The 23003-nt window shown below is 48.8% G+C and overlaps 1 long non-coding RNA gene across 1 annotated transcript in view; it reads right to left on the bottom strand.

The window, feature by feature from the left end:
* The window catches only part of LOC144728712 (uncharacterized), a 35549-nt gene extending 13208 nt beyond the window's left edge, over nucleotides 1-22341 (bottom strand). The window contains exon 1 of the long non-coding RNA XR_013587562.1: nucleotides 22097-22341. This is a non-coding gene — a long non-coding RNA (uncharacterized LOC144728712). The remainder of the gene's footprint in view (nucleotides 1-22096) is intronic.
* Between the last annotated feature and the right edge of the window lie 662 nt (nucleotides 22342-23003).

Genomic DNA, 23003 nt, shown 5'->3' on the forward strand with positions numbered 1-23003 from the left:
TTTGGATACAACGCAGCACAATACGCATTGCTCCGAAATATGTAGGCACCATTGGTGATTGAGAAAAAATAAATTTTCTTAAAGATTTCTACTTAAGATGCGTAAACGTGAGAGTGCTAGGTTCGTCAGAGATGTGCATTTTTGAATAGTTACAGAGATCGGCTTACATGTAATTGTCATCTGTTAATTACAGTCCACGCCTCTCTATTAGAGCAGATTTCCCACACGGCCGAACGCAATCAGCAGTCACGTCGTGACACGGTCGGACACAGCAGTGGTGGCGGTGGTGGTGGTAGTGGTGGCGGTGGTGTAGTGGTGGTGGTGTTGTGGTGGTAGTGGTGGCGGTGGTGGTGGTAATAGTGGCGGTGGTGGTGTTAGCAGTGGTGCTGTGGTGTAGTGGTGGTGCTGTGGTGGTGGTGCTGTGGTGGTGGTAGTGGTGGCGGTGGTGGTGTTAGCGGTGATGCGGTGGTGGTGGTAGTGGTGGCGGTGGTGTGGTGGTGGTGCTGTGGTAGTGGTGGTAGTGGTGGCGGTGGTGGTGTTAGCGGTGGTGCTGTGGTGGTGGTAGTGGTGGCGGTGGTGTAGTGGTGGTGCTGTGGTAGTGGTGGCGGTGGTGTGGTGGTGGTGGTGCTGTGGTGGTAGTGGTGGCGGTGGTGTGGTGGTGGTGCTGCGGTGGTGGTGCTGTGGTGGTGGTAGTGGTGGCGGTGGTGCTGTGGTGGTGGTAGTGGTGTTAGCAGTGGTGCTGTGGTGTAGTGGTGGTGCTGTGGTGGTGGTGCTGTGGTGGTAGTGGTGGCGGTGGTGGTGTTAGCGGTGGTGCTGTGGTGGTGGTAGTGGTGGCGGTGGTGTAGTGGTGGTGCTGTGGTAGTGGTGGCGGTGGTGGTGTTAGCGGTGATGCGGTGGTGGTGGTAGTGGTGGCGGTGGTGTGGTGGTGGTGCTGTGGTAGTGGTGGTAGTGGTGTTAGCGGTGATGCGGTGGTGGTGGTAGTGGTGGCGGTGGTGTGGTGGTGGTGGTGCTGTGGTAGTGGTGGCGGTGGTGTGGTGGTGGTGGTGCTGTGGTGGTAGTGGTGGCGGTGGTGTGGTGGTGGTGCTGCGGTGGTGGTGCTGTGGTGGTGGTAGTGGTGGCGGTGGTGCTGTGGTGGTGGTAGTGGTGTTAGCGGTGGTGCTGTGGTAGTGGTGGCGGTGGTGGTTGTGGCAGCGGTAGCGGTTAACGTTCTGCGCTACGAACCCGGTGTCTCGAGTTGGATTCCCGCTCACGGCCAATAACGATGGCGACTACTTGAACCGGTCGTGGGCCTCCCCTAGGTCGACTTAGCTTTAAATGAGTACCTGGTGCGAAGTGTAAACATCGACACTAGGGAGACAAAGGCGGCCGGGCGTAGTGTTGGCCACCCACCCCTTCGGATTATTCTGTATAATTATTTTTATTTTATTTTGCATTGTAGCTAGTCATTATTACCATCACGATTAGCGTCATCATCACCATCGTCATCATCATCATCGTCATCATCGGCTGTGCTCGATCCACTGCTGGATGACGCTCTTCCCAATGTCATCGCCACCTCTCACGTGCCCTGCACCATTGACAATCGCCCCCCCCGCAGTTCGTACACGAACATACATCTACACGCTTAGGTTTTTTCGGTAAAGTCACGTAGGTAAAAAATAAAATGAAAATTAATAAAAGTAATAATAGAATAAAATAAAATAATAAAATACTTTATTAATTTAAATTGTATTTTTTACCTACGTGACTTTACCGAAAAAACCTAAGAGTATGAATCCTTGCAGTCACGAAAGCTTCAAATCTTGAACATACATTTGTCTGTCTGTTCTTCAACCTGATGTATTTGTTCGTGTCTTAACCCGCACCTCCGATTAGCAACGGTTGGCTTCGTTGCGGGGCGAAGGAGGTTCAACATACATGTGCCCGCGTGACCCCAGGGTCTGCATTGCACAGCAACACGCGTCTACTGGCAGATGTCCCGCGATGTGCACGCACGCACGGGGAACGGGGGAGTTACCGAGTGTCGATTCATCGCGACCTCGTCCCGTCGGGCACACGGTAAACCATAAAAATTAATGAATAATCTGACGGAAAATGTTACTTTTGCATTTTCCGTCAAGGTGAGAATCTGGTCCCCTTCCAGTTCAACGTGCTCTCGCATGCAGGTTATGAATATACAATTAATAATAACGATGATGATGCTCTTGATTGAAGATTACACTTTTGTATGAAATAAGACGACCGCGATGTATTTCTTTGCTCAAATAAAGTTCCATGAACACAAATACTACACTCGATTCGGCAAAGTCCATTGTATGTTATGATGATAATGATGATGATTTCTGGAGTCATAACCCCGAATGAACTTCGTCAAATATTCACGATAGCTGTCGAGTTTTGCCAGAGTCGCCGATCAAACAAAAACAATCTATAAACGGTGTCTCCAGCATCAAGACTGTTATCGCTTCTCGCAATATATTCCACTTCGTATGATGCACGAACAGACGAAAATATTACGGTGCCGTGGTGGTGAGATGTTATCTCCCTCGCCTGGTATGCAGGAGGACGAAGGTCCGATCGTGACTCTAACGGCTGCTGCTGTATATTTGGAGTTTGCGTGCCTCTCTCCCCACGGTCGCGTGGATTTTTCTCCGGGTCCTCCGGCTTTTTTTAAAATTCCCCTTTACATTTAGAATCAACATCACGCGTTGAGATTATTTGGCTGCTGTGAATTTCCACGCGATAATAAGCCACTTCGTTGAGCTATCATTCGTGGCCAGGTCACTTCTGAAAAAAAGAGCTGTATAGCTCAGCGGGCCTTATCTGGTAAAAAAAAAGAGTTTAGTTTATAGTTTAGTCTAAAACTATTTTATAGTTCAATAGTGGAGATCCGTGCGGGTGGATGGCATCAGCAGGCGGTCACCCAACATCGGGCGAACAGGAACTCGTCAGCGGCAATGGTAATAATATAAAATATCAGCAACAGCAAGAGTAAACAACAACAATATTAACACCAGCAGCAACAACAGCAAATGCGGAAATAATAAACTCCAGAAAGTAATAGCGGTGGAGCAACAACAGCAGAAACAAACAACAACGATGACAACAGCAGCAACATCAACAAATAATAATAACAGCAGTGGAGCAACAACAGCAGCAGCAGCAATAACAAATAACTATAATAGCAACATCAATAACAGCGGCAACAACAATACATCAGCAACAATCAATAACAATAATGACAAGATCAGCAACAGCGATAGCAAATAAAAGAAACATCTGCAACAACAGCGGCAACAATAACAACAGCAGTAGCGGCAACAACAATAACAACAGCAGTAGCGGCAACAACAATAACAGCAACATAAATAACAACAACAAACAAAACAATGACAACATCAGCAGCATCAACAATAATTAACAACAACAGCAACAACAACAGCAGCAGCAATCATCACACTCCACGTGGATCGGGAATTGAGCCGTGAACGCGGAGTTGACGCATTGGCAGGGCGAGGGTCAATGGACGCCTGCAGCTGATCGTGAATGTTTCAACCCTTCTGTTGATCCACTGCTGGATGAAGGCCTCTGTCACACGCCGTGTGGGCGACACGGGCGGAGGAGGGAAGGGGTGGTTGTTGTTGTTGTTGTTGTTTAACCGTACTTCACCAACACAGTGCACGGTTTTACTGTGGCAAGAGTGCTCCACTCACGCAAAGTCAACGATTCCCCGTATAGTCTCGAGCAGACTGTTGGGGCAAGTGCTGTGAGCGAGTAGCAATCACCTGTGGCAGTCAGAGCGATGGCTTTGTGGGCAGGGTGTCTCTTGATTGAGGAGGAGCGAGGGACGCGCTGGGGTGGCTTTGAGTGAAAGTGGTTGCAGGTGTGTGTGGGGTTTAGATCAGTTTGGGAGCACCAGTGATTTGACTCGTGAGCACGCCGTGATAATTAATTTGGAGGGAAAGAAACCCGAGGGTGTGACTCAATTAAAGGGCCCATCGCGGAGGCTGTGGGGGCGGAGATTCTATTCCGCTCCTTATCCTCCTCCTCGAAGGGACCGCTGTGCTGGTAGACGTGAGGCTATTGCCGACCACGGAGAGAAACCCGCTCCTCGTCCACGACCCGGGAGCCAGCCGTGTTGGTGGTGGGTCAGCGCCACAACCATCGCCTTGGAGTCCAGCCTAGGACTGATAACCACTTGCTTGGCCGGTGGGCGCGATCTACCGGGACTCTGCAATGGACTGCTCGTCCATTCACCAGTGGGTCGTCTCCGCAACCATCGCTTTTGGAGCCAGTGGGTGGGTCGGCACGTGGAACCACACCCGCTGCTGTCGTGAAGGGAACTCCTCGTGAGGACCGCGGGGGGTGATCCTCTGAGGAGGTGAGATCCTCTGAGGAGGTGAGATCCTCTGAGGAGGTGAGATCCTCTGAGGAGGGGCGATCCTCTGAGGAGGGGCGATCCTCTGAGGAGGTGAGATCCTCTGAGGAGGTGAGATCCTCTGAGGAGGTGAGATCCTCTGAGGAGGTGAGATCCTCTGAGGAGGTGAGATCCTCTGAGGAGGTGAGATCCTCTGAGGAGGGGCGATCCTCTGAGGAGGTGAGATCCTCTGAGGAGGTGAGATCCTCTGAGGAGGTGAGATCCTCTGAGGAGGTGAGATCCTCTGAGGAGGTGAGATCCTCTGAGGAGGTGAGATCCTCTGAGGAGGTGAGATCCTCTGAGGAGGTGAGATCCTCTGAGGAGGGGCGATCCTCAGAGGAGGGGCGATCCTCTGAGGAGGTGAGATCCTCTGAGGAGGTGAGATCCTCTGAGGAGGTGAGATCCTCTGAGGAGGTGAGATCCCCTGAGGAGGTGAGATCCTCTGAGGAGGTGAGATCCTCTGAGGAGGTGAGATCCTCTGAGGAGGTGAGATCCTCTGAGGAGGGGCGATCCTCTGAGGAGGGGCGATCCTCTGAGGAGGGGCGATCCTCTGAGGAGGGGCGATCCTCTGAGGAGGTGAGATCCTCTGAGGAGGTGAGATCCTCTGAGGAGGTGAGATCCTCTGAGGAGGTGAGATCCTCTGAGGAGGTGGTGCCTGGGACGTTTTGTTTGGCCCTGTCCAGAGCCAGGCTGATGCTTCGTGCGTGCCTTCGGGGGTTTTTCTGCAGCTTTATCCCATCGGCGTTCGTGGTGGAGGAGATCTGTGAAGCCGTGCTCGTCTGTGTGACTGTGGTGTTTGTTGTGCTGTTGCGAGGGCCCATTTGGGTTGGTGTAATTTCTCGTGATGCGTGCACTTCTCTGGAGAAGTGGCAGGCCTGTTTACCGTTTGACAATTTTAAACTTGTATAGAATTTTAATTCTAAGTAAACACTATAAATCTGGAGTATACCTGCAGTGGTCTTTGTTTAATTCCGCACACGATCATTTGTGGCGTCGCGTGTAACGGGGCCCCACCATCATCTAAACCACAGCGATGCTTGCTGGGGTTGTGGGTATAGACTGAAACCCTCTAAAGCATGTCCCGAAAGGACGCACTGTCAGCACTTATGAAGACCGGGACTACACACGAGGGGGTGGCTAGCATCACGCCCTGCTGCCTTTTGTCTCCCTCGTGGCGATGATCACACACCGTACCAGGTACTAATTTTTGAGGCCGAGTCAACCTAGAGGAGGCCCAGGACCGGTACAGATACTCCTCCGCTGGTGTTGGCTCTGAGCGGGAATCTAACGCAGGCTTTGTACTGCAATGTGCTAACTGCTGCACCACCACTCTAAAACACACACCTGTGTGCAAAGCAACCGATTGAATGTGATCTCTTTTCAGGCCACAGTGGTGGCGTTGACGAATTTGTTGCTTGAAACGTTGCAAACGCAGCAGCGGCATCGCCAAAAGTAATTTAACCACGAGTGATATAAACGATTACATTTTTGCTTTTCAAAGTTAAACTTTACGTGACTCCAATGTGACTTTTGGGTAAACATTGGCAATGTGCATAATTATATATACAATTGTGAACGCTCAGTGTTTTTGCACGCTTAAACTATTTACTTAAAATTAAATTCATTATTGTGATGGAGGCAGTGCACAAACAACGCACACTCGTCTGACAATGTTGCCGTGAAATAGAGAAAAATATATTGACGACGTTTTGGACAATGGGCCTTCATTAGAGCTCGTCAACCACGAGCCGTAAAGAACTGTAAACAATGTCATGTGAAGAAGGTGAAAGCGCCCAAAACATCACCCTTCAACATAGTTTACTTTTAAAGCTACTGCGTTGTTGACACGCAAGCGCGTTGAAGGGTTTTTTGTTAACAGACAACATTTTTTTTTATAACTTTCGCACAGCTCTTGGTTAAGCCAGCTCTGCTGAGCACGGCTGCTACGGTGGCTAGGAGATGTGAACTCCCTCGCCTAGTAGACCGGAGGTCGTGGGTTCGATTCTGACCCAGTAGACGCTTGTATATTCGAAGTTCGTGCGTGTCTCTCCCTGCGTTCGCGTGGATTTTTCTCCGGGTCCTCCGGTTTTTGTTTTTTTGCCTCCTTTAGAATCGACATCACGCGTTTCGAGTATTTGCCTGCCATGAAAACTGCCACGTGATGAGTTCACCCTTTCGTTGAGCTATCGTTTGTGACAGTCGGGTTGCTTCTGAAAAGAGCTGCCTAGGTCAGTGAGCCTCACGTGGTACAAGCGTAAAAAGAACGTGTTTTAATGTAAACTTGTAACAGCGCGATTCACTAGCTGCGTGGAGTGAATGTGACAATGTACGCGTGGTGCTGGCCACCCACCCCCCCTACCTCGTGCATCGTGCCGGCCTTAATGGGTGCGGCTTACTAACGGTAACTTGCCCCAACAGTCGGAAGGCTACACGGGGCATCTTTGTCTTTGTGCACCTCGTGTACGCAACTCCTCTGTTTGCGGGCTTAGTCCGCTTACTATCGGCTTTAGCGTCACACTCTTCCGCTAAAGTAACACAAACTATCAAAGGCTATGAGGCCGACAATCTTTGTATTTAATCGAGCATATATACGTGTATGCAGTCTATATATGTGTTTACTGTTCCTTAGATGTTACGTAAATCCATTGTGCCTATTCAGCATATGATTGGACATATACCACATATACTTTGTGACAGATATGCGATGCATGTGAAATTACTATAAATCACAATTGTATGTATATGATATCATAACGCGTACATGTGGATTTTCATAACAAAGGTCTTGGGGGTATTTCAAACGGCAAAATACAAGCCTTACCCTATCGGACAGTAATTAACAATGGATCAAAATTTATCAAAGGCTACATATTAATAGCCCAATCACTCTTTTGTGTAATATAGTGCGCGTTCGCCCTGTGTGTGTGTCTGTGCGTATAAATGGGGGAGCGGTGGTGTAGCGGTTAGCGCTGCGCTACGAACCTGACGACCCGGGTTCGATTCTCGCTCACGGCCAACACCGGTGACGATTATCTGAACCGGTCCTGGGCCTCCCCTATGTGGACTCGGCCTCAAATGAGTACCTGGTGCGGTGTGTAAACATCGCCACTAATGGAAACAAAGGCGGCCGGGCGTGGTGTCGGCCACCCACCCCCTCGTGTGCCGTGCCGGCCTTCATAGGTGCTACTCGCGAACAGCACTTTTCCCCAAAAATATTTTAAAATGCTGTACGAGGGGATCTTTGTGGAACACCAAGTTTTAAATTATATAACAAATAATAACAGTTTTATTCATAAACGCATAAAAAAAATATTTTAAAATAAATATATCCGCCAGACGTGTTGTGCAGACCTCTATACGGTATTAACTATGCAATCACTATTCATCATATATAGACACGGAAAAAAACATTGACACACACAACATGAGCACATCTCGTGCACTATGTATGACCATATGCTTGTAATAATAATAATCACAATGATATCATGCTTTAGGAGGGCCCTGCATTTGTGTAACGCTGGGCAGAATGCCTGCAACTTTAATACTAACAGACTGAAGAATGAACGTGGAAGCTATCATTTATTTACTGGGCCACTGTGGCTCGTACATGTTTTTGTACAGCATTGTTTTATTTATCCGCACGTTACGTACGGACGTGATTGCAGCATTTTATTTTTATGTTTTTTTTTGTTATTGCCGCTGCTGTTGTCGAATGCAGTACTGTGCTGTAGAGTAGGGGGTGGAGTGGTGGGACAGCGGTTAGCGCACTGCGCTACACAAACCCAAGCTTGTGTTTGGTTCCTCACAGTGACAGCGAACATCGGTGGTGAGTGATATCTGAATCGCTCCTCGTCAACCCAAAAATAAACTTTTATATTTTAACAGTTAAGGCCAACTGAGCTGTTCCAGCTCTTTTTTTTATTTTGAAGCGACCTCGCCGTCACAAATGATAGCTCAACGAAAGTGGCTTATCACGTTGGAAACAGAATTAGCAGCACAAATACTCTACAACGCGTGATGTCGATTCCAAATGTGGAGGGGGGAAAACCCGGAGGACCCGGAGAAACAATCCAGGCGACCACGTGGAAAGAGACACACGCAAACTCGAAATATATACAGCAGCAGGCGTCGGGGGTCTGGATCGGACCCACGTGCTCCTGCATACCTGGCGAGGTAGTCAACATCTCCTAGCCACCGCGGCTCGCACTAATCAGTATGGTGAAGTATGGTCAGACGGAACCCACCTGTGCTTGATACGGCCTCATTCGAGCAATAGATTTTGACAAACGGCTGCTGTACACGATGTTGATTATTATGAATAACATATTTAAAAAATACCGCTCGGTTGGTATGATGTCTTCTACTTAGGCATGCATCTGTCCCGTCTGGTCAAAGGTACGGAAGTCCACCGCGGAGATGGAACGGGGGAAGGGGGGTGGACTCGTGTCCAGGAGTTGCTGCTGGGTGGATCTACGCTGCATCGCGTGGCCGTGCCGGATATCGGCGAGATCCTTCACCGAGCAGTGGATTGACCATGGCCGCTGAGGATGTGTTTGTATGCGTTCGTTTCATTCGTACGGACGAGTGTGTAAAAGTGGGAACGCAATGTACACACAGGCTACGGCTGTGTACACACTATTGTGTGTGTGTGTATATATAATTCATATACGTGAAAAGTGGAAACGCTGTGCAAACACTAATGTGTATGTGTGTGTGTATAATTTATACATTGTATGCATATAAAATGGAAGCACTGTGTAAACACACGACGGGTGTGTAAACACGAGTGTGTGTGTGAACTCGTATGTGGGGCGCGGTAGCGTCGTTTACGCAGTGAGTAGCGCACCGCGCTACGAACGCGGCTAGAGGGCCACCGTTAACATCGGCGGCGAGTGATACCTGACCCGATTTCTGAGCCTCCCCTAGGTCGACTCGGCCTTCAAACGAGCACCTGGCTTCGGCGCGAAGACGTCCGCATGTGGAAAGACAAAGACGGCCCGGGTGTGGTGACGTCCATAGCACCCTTTCCCCGCGAGCCATGCCCCGGCCTTCAACAAACAGTTCCGCCTGCAGCGCGTACGGCTACGTGATGATCTTTGCATGCAATTTTGATACCACATGCATTTAACATTGAGACAGTGTGTAAAGAGGCCACGGGTGTGTGTGTGTATATAATTCATACGGGGTACGGTATTGTTGTGGTTAGTGCGCTGGGGTACAAGCCCGGCGACCCGAGCTCGTTCCTGGGCTTCCCCTAAGTCGACTCGGCCTCAAACAATTTCCTGGCGCAATGTGTAAACATCGCCACGAGGGAGACAAAGGCGGCCGGGCGTGATGCTGGCCCAACCACCCCACCGTGTGTCACAGTGCCGACCTTCATCGGTGCTACTCGCTCACAGCCCTTGCCCCAACAGTCTGTTCAGGCTATGCGGGGGATCTTTGCTATCTCCTGTCAAGGTTTTGTGGCTTGGTTGAGAAGTTGAGATCGTGGTCTGGGATGTGTATGTAGGACCTCATGGATTCAAGAGCCGAATGGCTCATGGCTATACGAAATAAATGAAAACTGAACCTGAAAACCGATTCACTTCTTAGCTGTCATAACGTGTATTGTTCGCGCTTTTTGTGTTGCTTTAATTTCTTTAACAATATATATTTTCCTGATTTTGCTTGGTAGGAGGTGTTTCCATTTGCTTGGTAATGGCCGTAAATGGGATTTGATCCTCATAAATAATGAACGTAGAGCGTCATGGGATGTTATTAGCATAAATGACGCTATATAAAATGAAAGTATTATGAGTAAGTATTATATAATTCATACGCTCTGTGAACATACCGCGGAGGCGCGTGCGTGTGTAGACACGCGCGCACGTGTGTGTGTGTGTGTATCTAACCCATACTTCACACGGCTTGTCAGCGCGGCTTGGTGAATGCGCGATTCTCGAAAGGGCCAAACAACAACAATCCCAAGTCTCGCCGTGGGCCCTGCAGCCTCGGGCGCCTGCTGCTTGCTCTGCTGTGGAGCGGTGGTCGCCCCAACCCCAAGCGCTGTCCAGGCTCAGCACCTGCTTGGCTTCCGAGATGGGACGAGATTCAAATTTGGAGATACGCAACTGTGCATCCCAACCCTTATCAACTCTTCCATCTCTCACTGGCCTCGCTGTGTTTGTGCTATGATCAAGGGCCATAGCCCGAAACGTCACGGATTATATATATTGTTTTATTATAAAGCCACCGAATTGCTGAAGAGTGAGTTGAGTTTTTGTACAAAAGTACGTGTGTGTTTGTATATTTAATATTAATGGGAGAACGGTGGCGCAGCAGTTGTCGCGTCGCGCTACGAACCTGGCTACCCGAGTTCGATTCCCGCTCACGGCCAACACCAGTGACGAACATCTGAACCAGTCCTGGTCCTCCTCTAGGTCGACTCAGCCTCATGAGTACCTGGTGCGGTACGTAAACATATCGCCACGGGGGAGACAAAGACGGCCGGGCGTGGTGCTGGTCACAAACACCCTCGTGTGCCATGCCGGCCTTCAAAGGTGCTACTCGCTAACAGCACTTGTCCCAACAGTCTGTTGAGGCTAAACGGGGTATTTTGTTTTACTTTATTTTTGTATCATTAAAATACACAGCTGTTTGTGGCTGAGACGTATTTAACTAGCATCGGCTTTAGCGTCACACGCAAGGAATTGAACTATGGAAGAAAATAATCAGATTTTATTTTCAGCAAATTCATCGCAATCGAATTCGTGCAATGTTGAAGAAAAGTTCCGTATATTAGTTTATTGTTTTCTCGATTATAAAAAAGAAATCTTCATATCGATCTAGCAGCACCCGAACAAAAATCTCCAGGTCCAAACGTCAATAGTCCCAAATATATTAGAGGATCTGATTTTGACAATTTTGGGATTTATTTAAAGTCGAGTTAAAATCATAGGTTGTGCGATAGATATCCCTTTATATAATATGCTTGGCCTCTTTATATATAAGTGCGCGCCATATACATATATACAGTAAACACGCAAATAATATAAGTGCGCGTATTTAAAATGTATCTTTGCCATAAAGAAAACCACGTGTATTTACGGTATATACTTATAAATTACATGATAACATTTTATGAAAATACATTGAGCTATTTATCAGCATTAATGTTAGAATCAGCCAGGCCACGCGTGTGCAAACACCATCGCTCATGTCTGATGCACGGGTGCTATATATGCGACTTTGCGAAGTAAACCACTCACCAACGTGAATTGGAAGCGTTCTAGAGGTGATTCAACGCAAGACATTTCGACGCAATAGTTTTTGTGCAAATTATATTCTTCAACATTTTTTTGTTTTGTATATTATAGTCGTAAGAAAACAAGTGTCCGTTTTATTTTATTTTTATTTTATTATGTTTTATTTTTATTATGTTATTATTTCCCTTCTATGTGACTTTACCGAAAGAACCAAGAATATGAATCCCTGCAGTCACGAAAGCTTTAAATCGAAATTTAAGTGTCCGTTTGTGTTTTCCTTTTAATATGACGAACCCCAAAAAGAAATTACAAATTTAATCGAAAGGAGATAATTTCCACTCCCCACTAAAAATGTTTTACCAAAATGTTAATGCATGTTTTTATTTTATAGACCTACGCTTATTAACGTTTGGGTCTGGTCGTTTAGAATGAGGCCGAGTCCAAATTCGGTTTATATATCAGACGTTCCATGAACTCGTGATGCCGCTCCGCGTGTTTTAAAGGTTGTGACGATAACGCCGATATTAGGAAGTGGGTGAAGCCCATGTCCCGACATTAAGACCATTGGCCGAAACGTCTATTACGCAACCCCGTTATAAGTTTGTATACATCCAAAGACAAAGATCCCCTTTCATATCCTGGGCAGGTTGTTGGGGCAAGTGATGTTGGCGAGCGGCGCCTATGAAGGTCGCCACACACGAGGATGGTGAGTGGCCAGCACCGCACCCGGCCGCCTTTGTCTCCCCAGTGCTGATTATGTTTTACACACCGCACCAGGTACTCATTTAAGGCTGAGTCGACCATGTGCATATATACACATATACACACACACAACAATATCCACTGTTGTATTATAGTAAAACACACACACATTGCTTCCGGCACTAACCAGCAAGGTGAAGTATGTCCACTTAACCGCCAACACCATCACGGAGTGATGCGTGTACGCCTCATCCAGCAGTGGATTAACAATCGGGCGATGTTCTACAGCGGGCAGCTGCTACGCGAAGCCGCGGCCCCCCTGAGTTTGACTCCCACCCAGACGCAAGGGAGCGTACAATGTGCACGTGCGCACACAACGCATTGAGTGGTAAGCTGCACGTTAAACTAACGCGAGGTGTCAGACTGCGTGAAAGTCACCCGTGTATGCGCACAACTGCGCGTGTGTGTATGCATCTACATAATTAATCATACTATATATTAATGCGCGCAATGTTTGCGTGGTTAATGTATGCCACGTGTATATAAATACATACACTGTAAACATGCTCTCTGCATGCGAGTTTGTGTCACGGCGTGAACACGTGTGTTCAATCACTGTCGTGTACGTGTACATATATGTAACATATATCATATATACACATATATACAAGTACTGTAGGTATATATATAAAGTATGTCAATGTTTAATGCGTAACTAACGCTGTCGTGTAGACGTTACACTTACCCCGACTTCGTAAAGTGCACGCGTGGGTTTGTAAACATGGCACGAGGAGCGGTGGCGGTGATTAGCGCCACTGCAACGACAAACGCGGCCAGACTTTATTTAGAGTCACCGGCTATGTGTGCCCCCACCGAATATTCACGAAGCCCCCCCTGCCCAGCGTGGTGAAGTATGGTCAAACGGCCTCCATAAAGCGGGCGTGGCGTGGGGAAGCAATCACCCAGCAGTGGATTGACTTTGGGCTGTAAATAACAATTATTGCGAGTGTGCTGGATGTAAAATTGTATCATTGTATGGAACGATGACAGTTTAATGTGCATAGCTACTATTGTGTGTGTGTATTTAGGGATATGTGTATACACAATTGTGTACATCGGGAAAAATATATATACAATTGTGTATATCGGGATACAATTTTGGAGGAGCGGTTCGTGCACTGCGCGATAAACCCGGCGAGCCGAGTTCGATTGCAGCTCACTATCAACATTGCTGACGACTATGTGAGACGGTCCTGGGCCTCCCCTATGTCAGCTCGGCCTTAAACGAGTACCTGGCACGTTGTGTAAACGTAGCCACTGGAAAGACAAAGGCGGCCGGGCCTGGTGCTCGCTAACAGCCCTTGCCCCAATAGTCTGTTGAGGCTACACGGGGATTATTTGTATTTTATTGTACATACAATTAATTTTATATATATAAACGTAATAGAAGCTGTTACTATATATGTATCAACTGTCCACATGTGTACACGCACAATACTCTTAGTACATATATATATATTTCTAAAGAGTATGCGCACACAACGGACAGTATACACAGTATTGTATATATATATATATTCACATAAAATGTCTAGACACGCATTTGCAATCATTATGATACGCGCATGTAATAACATTCCGCGTAGTTGTAAACACGAATGTCCATATAGGAAACATACAAGTGACGTTCTGAACCAGGTATGTACATACAAACCTGTGCTGTGCACACGGTACACACCGTATACAACTGACGTGTGTCGCACGCACGCCGAATTTTGTCGAAACAGAACGCACGGGCCACGTGCGCGCAACGAGTTGTCTCGTGCACGCGCGCAAACATTCATGCTAACAGGTAGGTAGAGAACACGCAGTGAACAACGCGTTGCGATTCTAGATTTGAAGCTTTCGTGACTGCAAGGATTCATATTCTTAGGTTTTTTTTCGGTAAAGTCACGTAGGTAAAAAATTAGAATTAATAAAAGTAAAATAAAAAAATAAAATAAAAATCACGACGTTTCGGAGGCAACACAAGCCTCCGTCTTCAGGTGGAACCGTCACAGCACGATAGCTGTATCTTGATACAACGCGTTGCGACTTAATACATGCAATGGTGAAGTCGCCCCCGAATAAATTGCCTCGCCGTAGTTGAACCCAAACAAAATAAATCGACGGCGCGCGCGTGGTCCACACACGAATCGCGTTGCGCAATAGACGATCGAGTCAAAGTTGCTCGCGACTTTCGCGTGCTGTAGGGGGGTGGGGGCGTTGGACCCCGAACTCAGCAACTCCGCAACCCCGACTCGTGCACCCGTCACCCCGTACCCAAGCGCGCAACGTGACCACCACGGGAGCATCGGTTTTTTTGGGGGGTTTGACACCGCGATTCGCTCCGATACTCATGCCCGCTCGCCGCCCGCCTGATCGCGAGGTTTTCTCAGCTGGTTAAACAAACAAACAAAAAGTAATAACACTGGAAACTTCGTGCGCGTGTGTAAAAAAACTAAAACACAAAGAATAATCACGTTAACGCGCGCGTTGCGATTCAACACCGTGCAAAAAAATACGGCCATGCGCATTTTGTTGTTGTTGTAAAAGGCCCACTAATCCAAAAAACATGCCCAGCGTCGCGACAACATTGGGCATGTAATTCAAACCGTTGGACCAACATTGGCCCGACAATGTCGGGTACCCGAACGTTGCTGCCACAACGTTATCCCAACGTTGGTGCCACAACGTTGCTTCTTCCAACGTTAACCCACAACATTTACCCGGCGCGCGCTTGTCGCAAACAACACCTGGCCGCGCGAAAACAACGTCGGTCCCCTAACGTTGGCCCACAACGTTGCCCCAACGTTCGCCCACAACGTTGCCCCAACGTTCGCCCACAACGTTGCCCCAACGTTTGCCCACAACGTTGGCCCACGACGTTTACGTGGCGCACGCTTGTCAACAGTCGTACAACCACAACACTCGTTGCGCCGCGAAAGCACCGACACACGGACACGCACAAAGCCACCCCCCGCCCCCCCCCCCGTGGACGCAAGGCACTCGCACCTGTTCTTGGCCGCCGCCGCACGATCCCTCTGCCGCCGATTCTTGAACCAGTTGCCGACCTGCGTCGGGGTGAGTCCCGTGGCCTGGGCCAGCTCCCGCTTCTTGGCCGGGTTCGGGTACGGGTCCTGCAGGTACCACTCCCGTAGCAGGCTGCGCGTTCGCTCCTTGAAGCAGTGCGTCTTCTGCTCGCCGTCCCAGATCGTGCGCGGCAACGGGAACTTCTTGCGCACGCGGTATTTGTCCACGGGCCCCAGCGGGCGGCCACGGAGCCTCTCGGCCTCGAGGTAGTGCGCCTCGAGCCACATGGCCTGCAGCTTGGCGTGCGACGCCTTGGAGAACTTGTGCCCCTCCAGGATGGCGTACAGGTCGCGGTAGTTGCCCGCGTGGAACGCGACCACGGCTCTGGCTCGTAGGACGGCCTCCTGACGATTGAGGGCCTCCCAGGCGCCGGGTGCCACGGGCAGGGACCAGAGGAAGCGGCCCAGGCGCTCGATGTCGCCGCTTTCTTCCAGAGTCTCGCACACGCTGGCAACCTGCTGGGGGCTAAAGCTCAGCGTCGGTAGCGCGAACATTGGGCGTCGATTTCTTGTTGGTGTGCGTAATCGTTGTTGTTGTTGTCGTTTGTTGTTGGTGTTGGTGGTGGCGACTTTGGTGGTGGTCGTGTTAGTAGGGCATGCACGCTATTGTCGGGATGACTTCCCCCAAAGCTCAAGCCTGGCTGCTGCTGTTGCTCCTGACGATGATGGAGGATGCAGAGCGGACGTGGCCGCCGCCGCTGCTGCTGATGGCGTTGATGGTGGTGTTGATGGTGCTGATGGTGTTGATGGTGGTGTTGATGGTGCCGATGCTAACAGAGAGTCGAGCGCGCGCGCGGCGGCCGACGCTGACCAACAGCCGTTCTCGGCACCGTCCCCTATAACGGCGACAATGCGTCACAGGGAGGCGTGCGATAATGATGATGATGATAATAATGGCTCCTCCCGCGAGGGCAGTGAGCTCGCCGATTGCACGCAAAATGCGCAAACTTTTACGCTGGCATCTCATCTCATATCAGAGGCCCGTATCTCTTCCTCTCTCCCTCCCACCCTCGCGCGCTCTCCCTCCCTCCCTCCCTCTCTCTATCGCTCGCTCGCTCGCTCTTTCCCGTCTCCTCCACACACACTCTCTCCCCCTCTCTCGCTCTCCCCAAACAGCGTCGCTGTTTCCGTACGACGCTGCCCCTTAAACGCTTTAACGCGCGTCTCTCCATTGGCTCGCAGTGCCATTTCGGGCTGGTTGTCGTGGAGACGCTGTCAATCAAATCCTCCTATACCCCGCCCTGCCCCCACAACCTCGGTCCCGCTCCTCCCCACCTTAACATCCCATCACCACCGCCACCACCACCATCATCATCATCAGGAGCGCCACCTCCCGCGATGCCGCTGCCAATCAAATTTCCCGACGCGCGCATCCATAACTCGGGGCCTTGGGCGACACAAGCGCGCGTCATCAATGATTATGAGCACCACAACAAGGACAAGGACGACAACAACAACAACGACGACAACAACACCGCCGAGAGCGACAATGGTCGCATTGTTCACGTTAAGCGTAGACCGCTGGGGCAAAATCTGTCCCCGATCGTAACGCGCTCGCCAAGTTTTAATGGGTATTTATGCCCGCGTTCACACGCCGCGCGCGAACGATTGTTTGTACAGAGTCGCTACTTAAAGGCTGTTCACACACGCGCACACACACAAGACAAAGATCATCCGTAGAGCCTGAACAGACTTTTGGGGCGAGTAGCCGTTCGCGAGCAGCACCTACGATGAATGCCGCACGCGAGGCGGTGGGTGTGCCAGCACTGTGGCAGGCCGCCTTTGTCTTTCTCGCTGAGTCGACCTAGGGGAGATAATCGTCACTGGTGTTTGACCGTGCGAGCGGGAATCGAACTTGGGTGGCGCGGTTCGTAGCGCGGTGGGTGCCGCCACTCCCCAGACGCACGTACAAGCGCGGCAACACGTGCCGCAGATACGTGCAGCGTTAAGGGTGCGTGCCAATGCTGTTCGTGTACAAGATGTGTGCACATGCAGTGAGTGTACTCCTTGAATACGAGCCCAACCACTTTCCACGTGCGTCTACACCAATGCATGAGCCGTTTGGGAATATATTTGAATGTTTAATGACTGGCGCTGATCGTACTCCATAAGGCGAATACAGTTCTGATCGTCATCATCGTCGTCGTAATGACACGCGTGGACCTTTAACCATTTGACTGATTATGATGTCAGCTGTATGTCGTAAACATTCGCTCGTTGTTTCCGCGGTCTAACAAAAAAATAACTATCAATAACAATAATAGCTCGCATAATACATTGCTTTTTAATTATACAATTGTGCTTTAGCGCACACGGACATGCGTTGATCACAATTTAATATACACAATTACATCCTCCCTACGTGCGCGAAAATTCTTTGGAAACGTTTACTTATATCGAATTGGTGTTTTAGAACAATATGTAAGTCAAGCGTCACGGGACTTCGGCCGCTGTTCATTGCCTTTAGCGTCGCACTCTCGCTGAGTTTGGTTAATTGGGGATGCTGCTGCTGCTGCTGTATTGGCATTGGTGTAGAAGCACAAACAATAACAACAATAAGAACAATAGCAACGACAAAAACTGCTTCCACGTTACGCGCCGCACGCGTCCGATGATTAGTAAACACGCCCGGTCCCTTTCCCCCCACCGTGAAGTTGAAGACGCTCATTCACATTGACGACAGCAACACACACTCAACACATTCGTTAATTACGCAGTGGACTTCAAATTCATAATTGAAACAAAGTAGACAATAGGTGACGTTTCGGGTAATGCCCCTTCTTCACAGCACGCAGAGGGGTGAGAGTGGCAGAGTGAGTGAAGCCAATCAATCAAACCCAACACCCGCTCACGTGCATTGTTAGGGACCCGATGCTAAAATGAGTTGGTTTGGTTATTCTATCCATCATCGAGGATGTTTTGGGTTAGATCGCGTATGATGGATGATATTGGTCAAATTACTATTTGATTTTGATTTCATTTTCTACGTGACTTTACCGAATGAACCAAAGAGTAATTATTGCAGTCACGAAAGCATCGAATCTAGCTTGTGTAACAACTTACACCCGTCACTCACTCGACCAAAAGGGCCGCCTACATGATTGTGATGTGTCGTGATGCGTGCGATCACATCGCTGGGGAAATATAATGGCTCGCTAAAGGTTCACCGCATTATCGCAAAGCGGCGCAAATCGGCGACATTTAAACTAAAAAAATTACATGCAACGCGAGTATAGCAACGTTCTAGACTCTAAGCACGACAGCGTAATCGTAACACTCTATGACTCAGTGATTTTTATACTCTAGACTCTATCCGTGACTCAGAAACCGTAATACTCAATAAATTATCCGTGACTCAGCAATCGTAAGGCTCTCAGCTCTATCCGTGACTCAGCAATAAGAACACTCTACATTCTAGAGAGCCTAGGACGACATCCGTGACTCAGCAATAGAATGGCCAGTGTTTGCGTGACTCAGCGAACGCATGGCGATAGATTTGTGGCGAGGCTCCAAAGCTCGCTGGCCTGCGAGGTAACCAGGCAGTACAGCAAGGAAGGGGTCGTGAATTAACCCGTCTGGATAACAATACATTACATCATTGGTACTTTTACGAAGAACACGGAGACATAGCCAGATACATCGCGTAGATTTACATGACGTGCGTTATTTAAAAAAAAAACACATACGAACACGTGGATACTGCACGTTTACGCACGCGCTTCTATATATCACCGGCATATGCACGGATACATCGCACACATGCTTGCTACGCTAAGACATGCATTCGTGCGTTCAATGATAAGACAATTATCCTCCTCGTAGCCTTGAGCAGACTGTTGGGGCAAGTACTGTGAGCGAGTGTGTCGGTGGCCAGTACCACGCGCAGCCGCCTTTGTCTCCCTCGTGGCAATGTCCATACACTCCACCAGGTACTCAATTGAGGCTGATCGTGAATGGGAATCGAACTCGGGGTCGCCGGGCTTCGTAGCGCAGCACGCGAACCGCTACGACACCGCTCCCCCACGCATACGCACAGACGGCATCGCAACGTACGCACATCAACATACGCGCGCGTTATCACGAGCCGCGCGTCCGTTCGTCACGAACGCGCGTGATCACGGAGGCCGCGGGCTCTGGGGGTTGAGGGCGCGCGCGCGTGAATCAGTCGCCCGTCGCGTCTCCGCTCGCTCTCGCCACGGCGACCCGCGGCTCCTATCGCCCGCGCGCATCCACAGGGACCCGGCGCGCGCTATCGCTGTGCGCTTGGCGCGCAAGCCTCTGAATTGCCCGTGCCGGTCATAGGAGGCCTCCTGCTACCGCTACTGACGCACGTGGGTCATCTGTTGCGCTGTAAAATCTATAGCGGCTCGTTCACGCTCTGCGCCCTTGTCCGATCGTTGGCGCGACTACACTTAGCCTAAGAGCTCTGGGAGGCGATTTTTTTTTGGGGGGGGGGGGGGGGGGGTGTGGGTGGTTTGCACGGCGTGTTGTTCGACGTTCCGTTCACGCGTGTCTCCCTCGATTATACGCAGGAGCGTTGCCGGCTGCTGCCGCTGTTGGTGATTGACGTAGGGCAGAGACGTGGCGCTCGTAGTATGCACGCCAATGCATTACATCGGCCGGCCTCCATCATCGAAACGTCGGGCACCATGTCGAACAACACTGGGGTGCAAATCACGAAGACACACCTTCCGTGGACTTCAGTGTGCACTGGGCTGGGTTCGAGACAAAGGCGGCCGGGCGTGGTGTTGGCCACCCACCCCCTCGTGTATCGTACCGGCCGAATTAATAGGTGCCGGCTAACAGCACAAGCCCCAACAGTCTGTTAAATGCTATACTGGGGATCTTTGTCTTGTTTGAGTGTTGCTGTGTAAACATGTACGTGCACACGTGTATTGAAGTACATGCAATGTCTGTGTATGTGTCTTAGTGTAAACATGTATATGTACATGTGTATTCAAGTACATGCAATGTTTGTGTATGTGTCTTAGTGTAAACATGTGTGTGTACACGTGTTGTTGAAAGTACATGCAATGTCTGTATATGTGTCTTAGTGTAAACATGTATGTGTACACGTGTTGTTGAAAGTACATGCAATGTCTGTGTATGTGTCTTTGTGTAAACATGTACGTCCACACGTGTATTCAAGTACATGCAATGTCTGTGTATGTGTCTTAGTGTAAACATGTATGTGTACACGTGTATTCAAGTACATGCAATGTCTGTGTATGTGTCTTAGTGTAAACATGTACGTGTACACGTGTATTCAAGTACATGCAATGTCTGTGTATGTGTCTTAGTGTAAACATGTACGTGTACACGTGTTGTCAAGTACATGCAATGTCTGTGTATGTGTCTTAGTGTAAACATGTATGTGTACACGTGTTGTCAAGTACATGCAATGTCTGTGTATGTGTCTTAGTGTAAACATGTATGTGTACACGTGTATTCAAGTACATGCAATGTCTGTGTATGTGTCTTAGTGTAAACATGTACGTGTACACGTGTTGTCAAGTACATGCAATGTCTGTGTATGTGTCTTAGTGTAAACATGTATGTGTGTATGCATGTATACACGTGTGTGAATGTGAGTAGTGTGAATGGATACGTGCACTGCAGTGATAACTCGTGTACGCTCGCATGCATAGGGTATGCCATATTTGGAAGAAATACTATTATTTCATAAATAACATTTCGTTAATAGATACACTGAGTATGGGTGCTCTGCATATACCTATATCTATTAATAATAATATGATTTAATGCATTCTATTACGTTATTATCTGTATGCCTGTGAAATAATTTAAAGCAATTTCTGCTTTATATTATCGTTATCACGATTTACTCGAGATGCGGACGAACTGACTTTAAACCAAACACGTTCACGGCAAGAAGTGCTCACGGGTTTTATGCAGACTCAGAATCATGATTTAGACTGGAGGAGAAATATCCGATGAGCTACAAATCTTATTTCACAGATGTCCAAGTAGAGTGCGGATGAGCGAGTTACAAGAGCAATAAAAACACAAAACGATAGGCGTGCAAAACAGAGAAAAGGGTGAGCGAATCATAAATAAAAACATTACTAAAATATATAACTACAAATTACTGAAGTGTAAATTGCGTACAAAGAGGTGGCTCTTGGTTAAACGAGCATTGCCACGGACCATTAGACCCCGTGCACCCGATTGCCGAATAATGTATTGCCCCTAGCGAAGATAATGTTTGCTATCTGCGCGTGGTTAAAGTTCCACGCCTTTTGGCACGTAAGCCTCTATAACCATCACCAGCCAGTGTTTAATGTCGGCCGGAAATCAGAAATCACGGTCCGAGAAGAACTTGATCACAACATTAATGTACCCTGATATGTCCCAGTGTGTGTGTGTATATAGACATCTATTCATAGGGCTACAGGAATATAGGGTACAATAATATAGGATTGTTTACGGATAGACGCCACCTTGTACGTCGGTGGTAATTCCTAATGCCGATAATCCCGACAAGCCAGATAACCGCAGCAGCTTTCCGGAAAATATCGCGGGATAAATTCAGCGACAATCGTCGCGTGTACGGGCGACTCTCTCTCTCTCTGACTCACCCTACTTCGCACATCCGCGTCGTCATTTGAATTCACAGCCTTTTAGCAATCCACTGCTAGATGAGGCGTGCCCGCGTTGTATCCGTCTTGGGGGGGTGGAGGGATGTTTGTTTGACCATACTTCACCATGCTTGGTCAGTGTTGTGTTGGTGAATAAAGTATGGGAGGGGGAGGGGGGGGCAGGAGTGTATTTTAGCACTGCTCGCCACTAACGTTAGCCGTGACTGGGATTCGACCCAGCGTCAAAGCTGCTTCTTATCGCAGTGCGCTAACCACGATGCTCCCACTGCCTCCCCATACACCGTTAGCGTCTTTACAATCACGTGTCTACAATCATACGTGTCTACAATCACACGTGTCTACAATCACACGTGTCTACAATCACACGTGTCTACAATCACACGTGTCTACAATCACACGTGTCTACAATCACACGTGTCTACAATCACACGTGTCTACAATCACACGTGTCTACAATCACACGTGTCTACAATCACACGTGTCTACAATCACACGTGTCTACAATCACACGTGTCTACAATCACACGTGTCTACAATCACACGTGTCTACAATCACACGTGTCTACAATCACACGTGTCTACAATTACACGTGTCTACAATTACACGTGTCTACAATTACACGTGCGTGCGTGCGTGCGTGCGCGTGTGTAAGGCAGATGCGTATTTATTTATTAGGTTGGTAGCCAGCTGGCCAGGATTGGACCAAGATGTTCCCCCACTTTTACCCGGGCAACCGGAGAGCCAAACCTTATCACTCACGCAACGAACGATCTGCGTACACATTTAATAACGCGCCAGTAAAACACAACAACATCTATTCATGGAAGGAAAAAAAAACATTACATTTCAATGTTGTTGTTAATCTTGTCAATGATTCTCATGTCG

The sequence above is a fragment of the Lampetra planeri genome, chromosome 30, assembly GCF_965212315.1.
Source record: "Lampetra planeri chromosome 30, kcLamPlan1.2.h2, whole genome shotgun sequence".
In the NCBI taxonomy this organism is placed as follows: domain Eukaryota; kingdom Metazoa; phylum Chordata; class Hyperoartia; order Petromyzontiformes; family Petromyzontidae; genus Lampetra; species Lampetra planeri.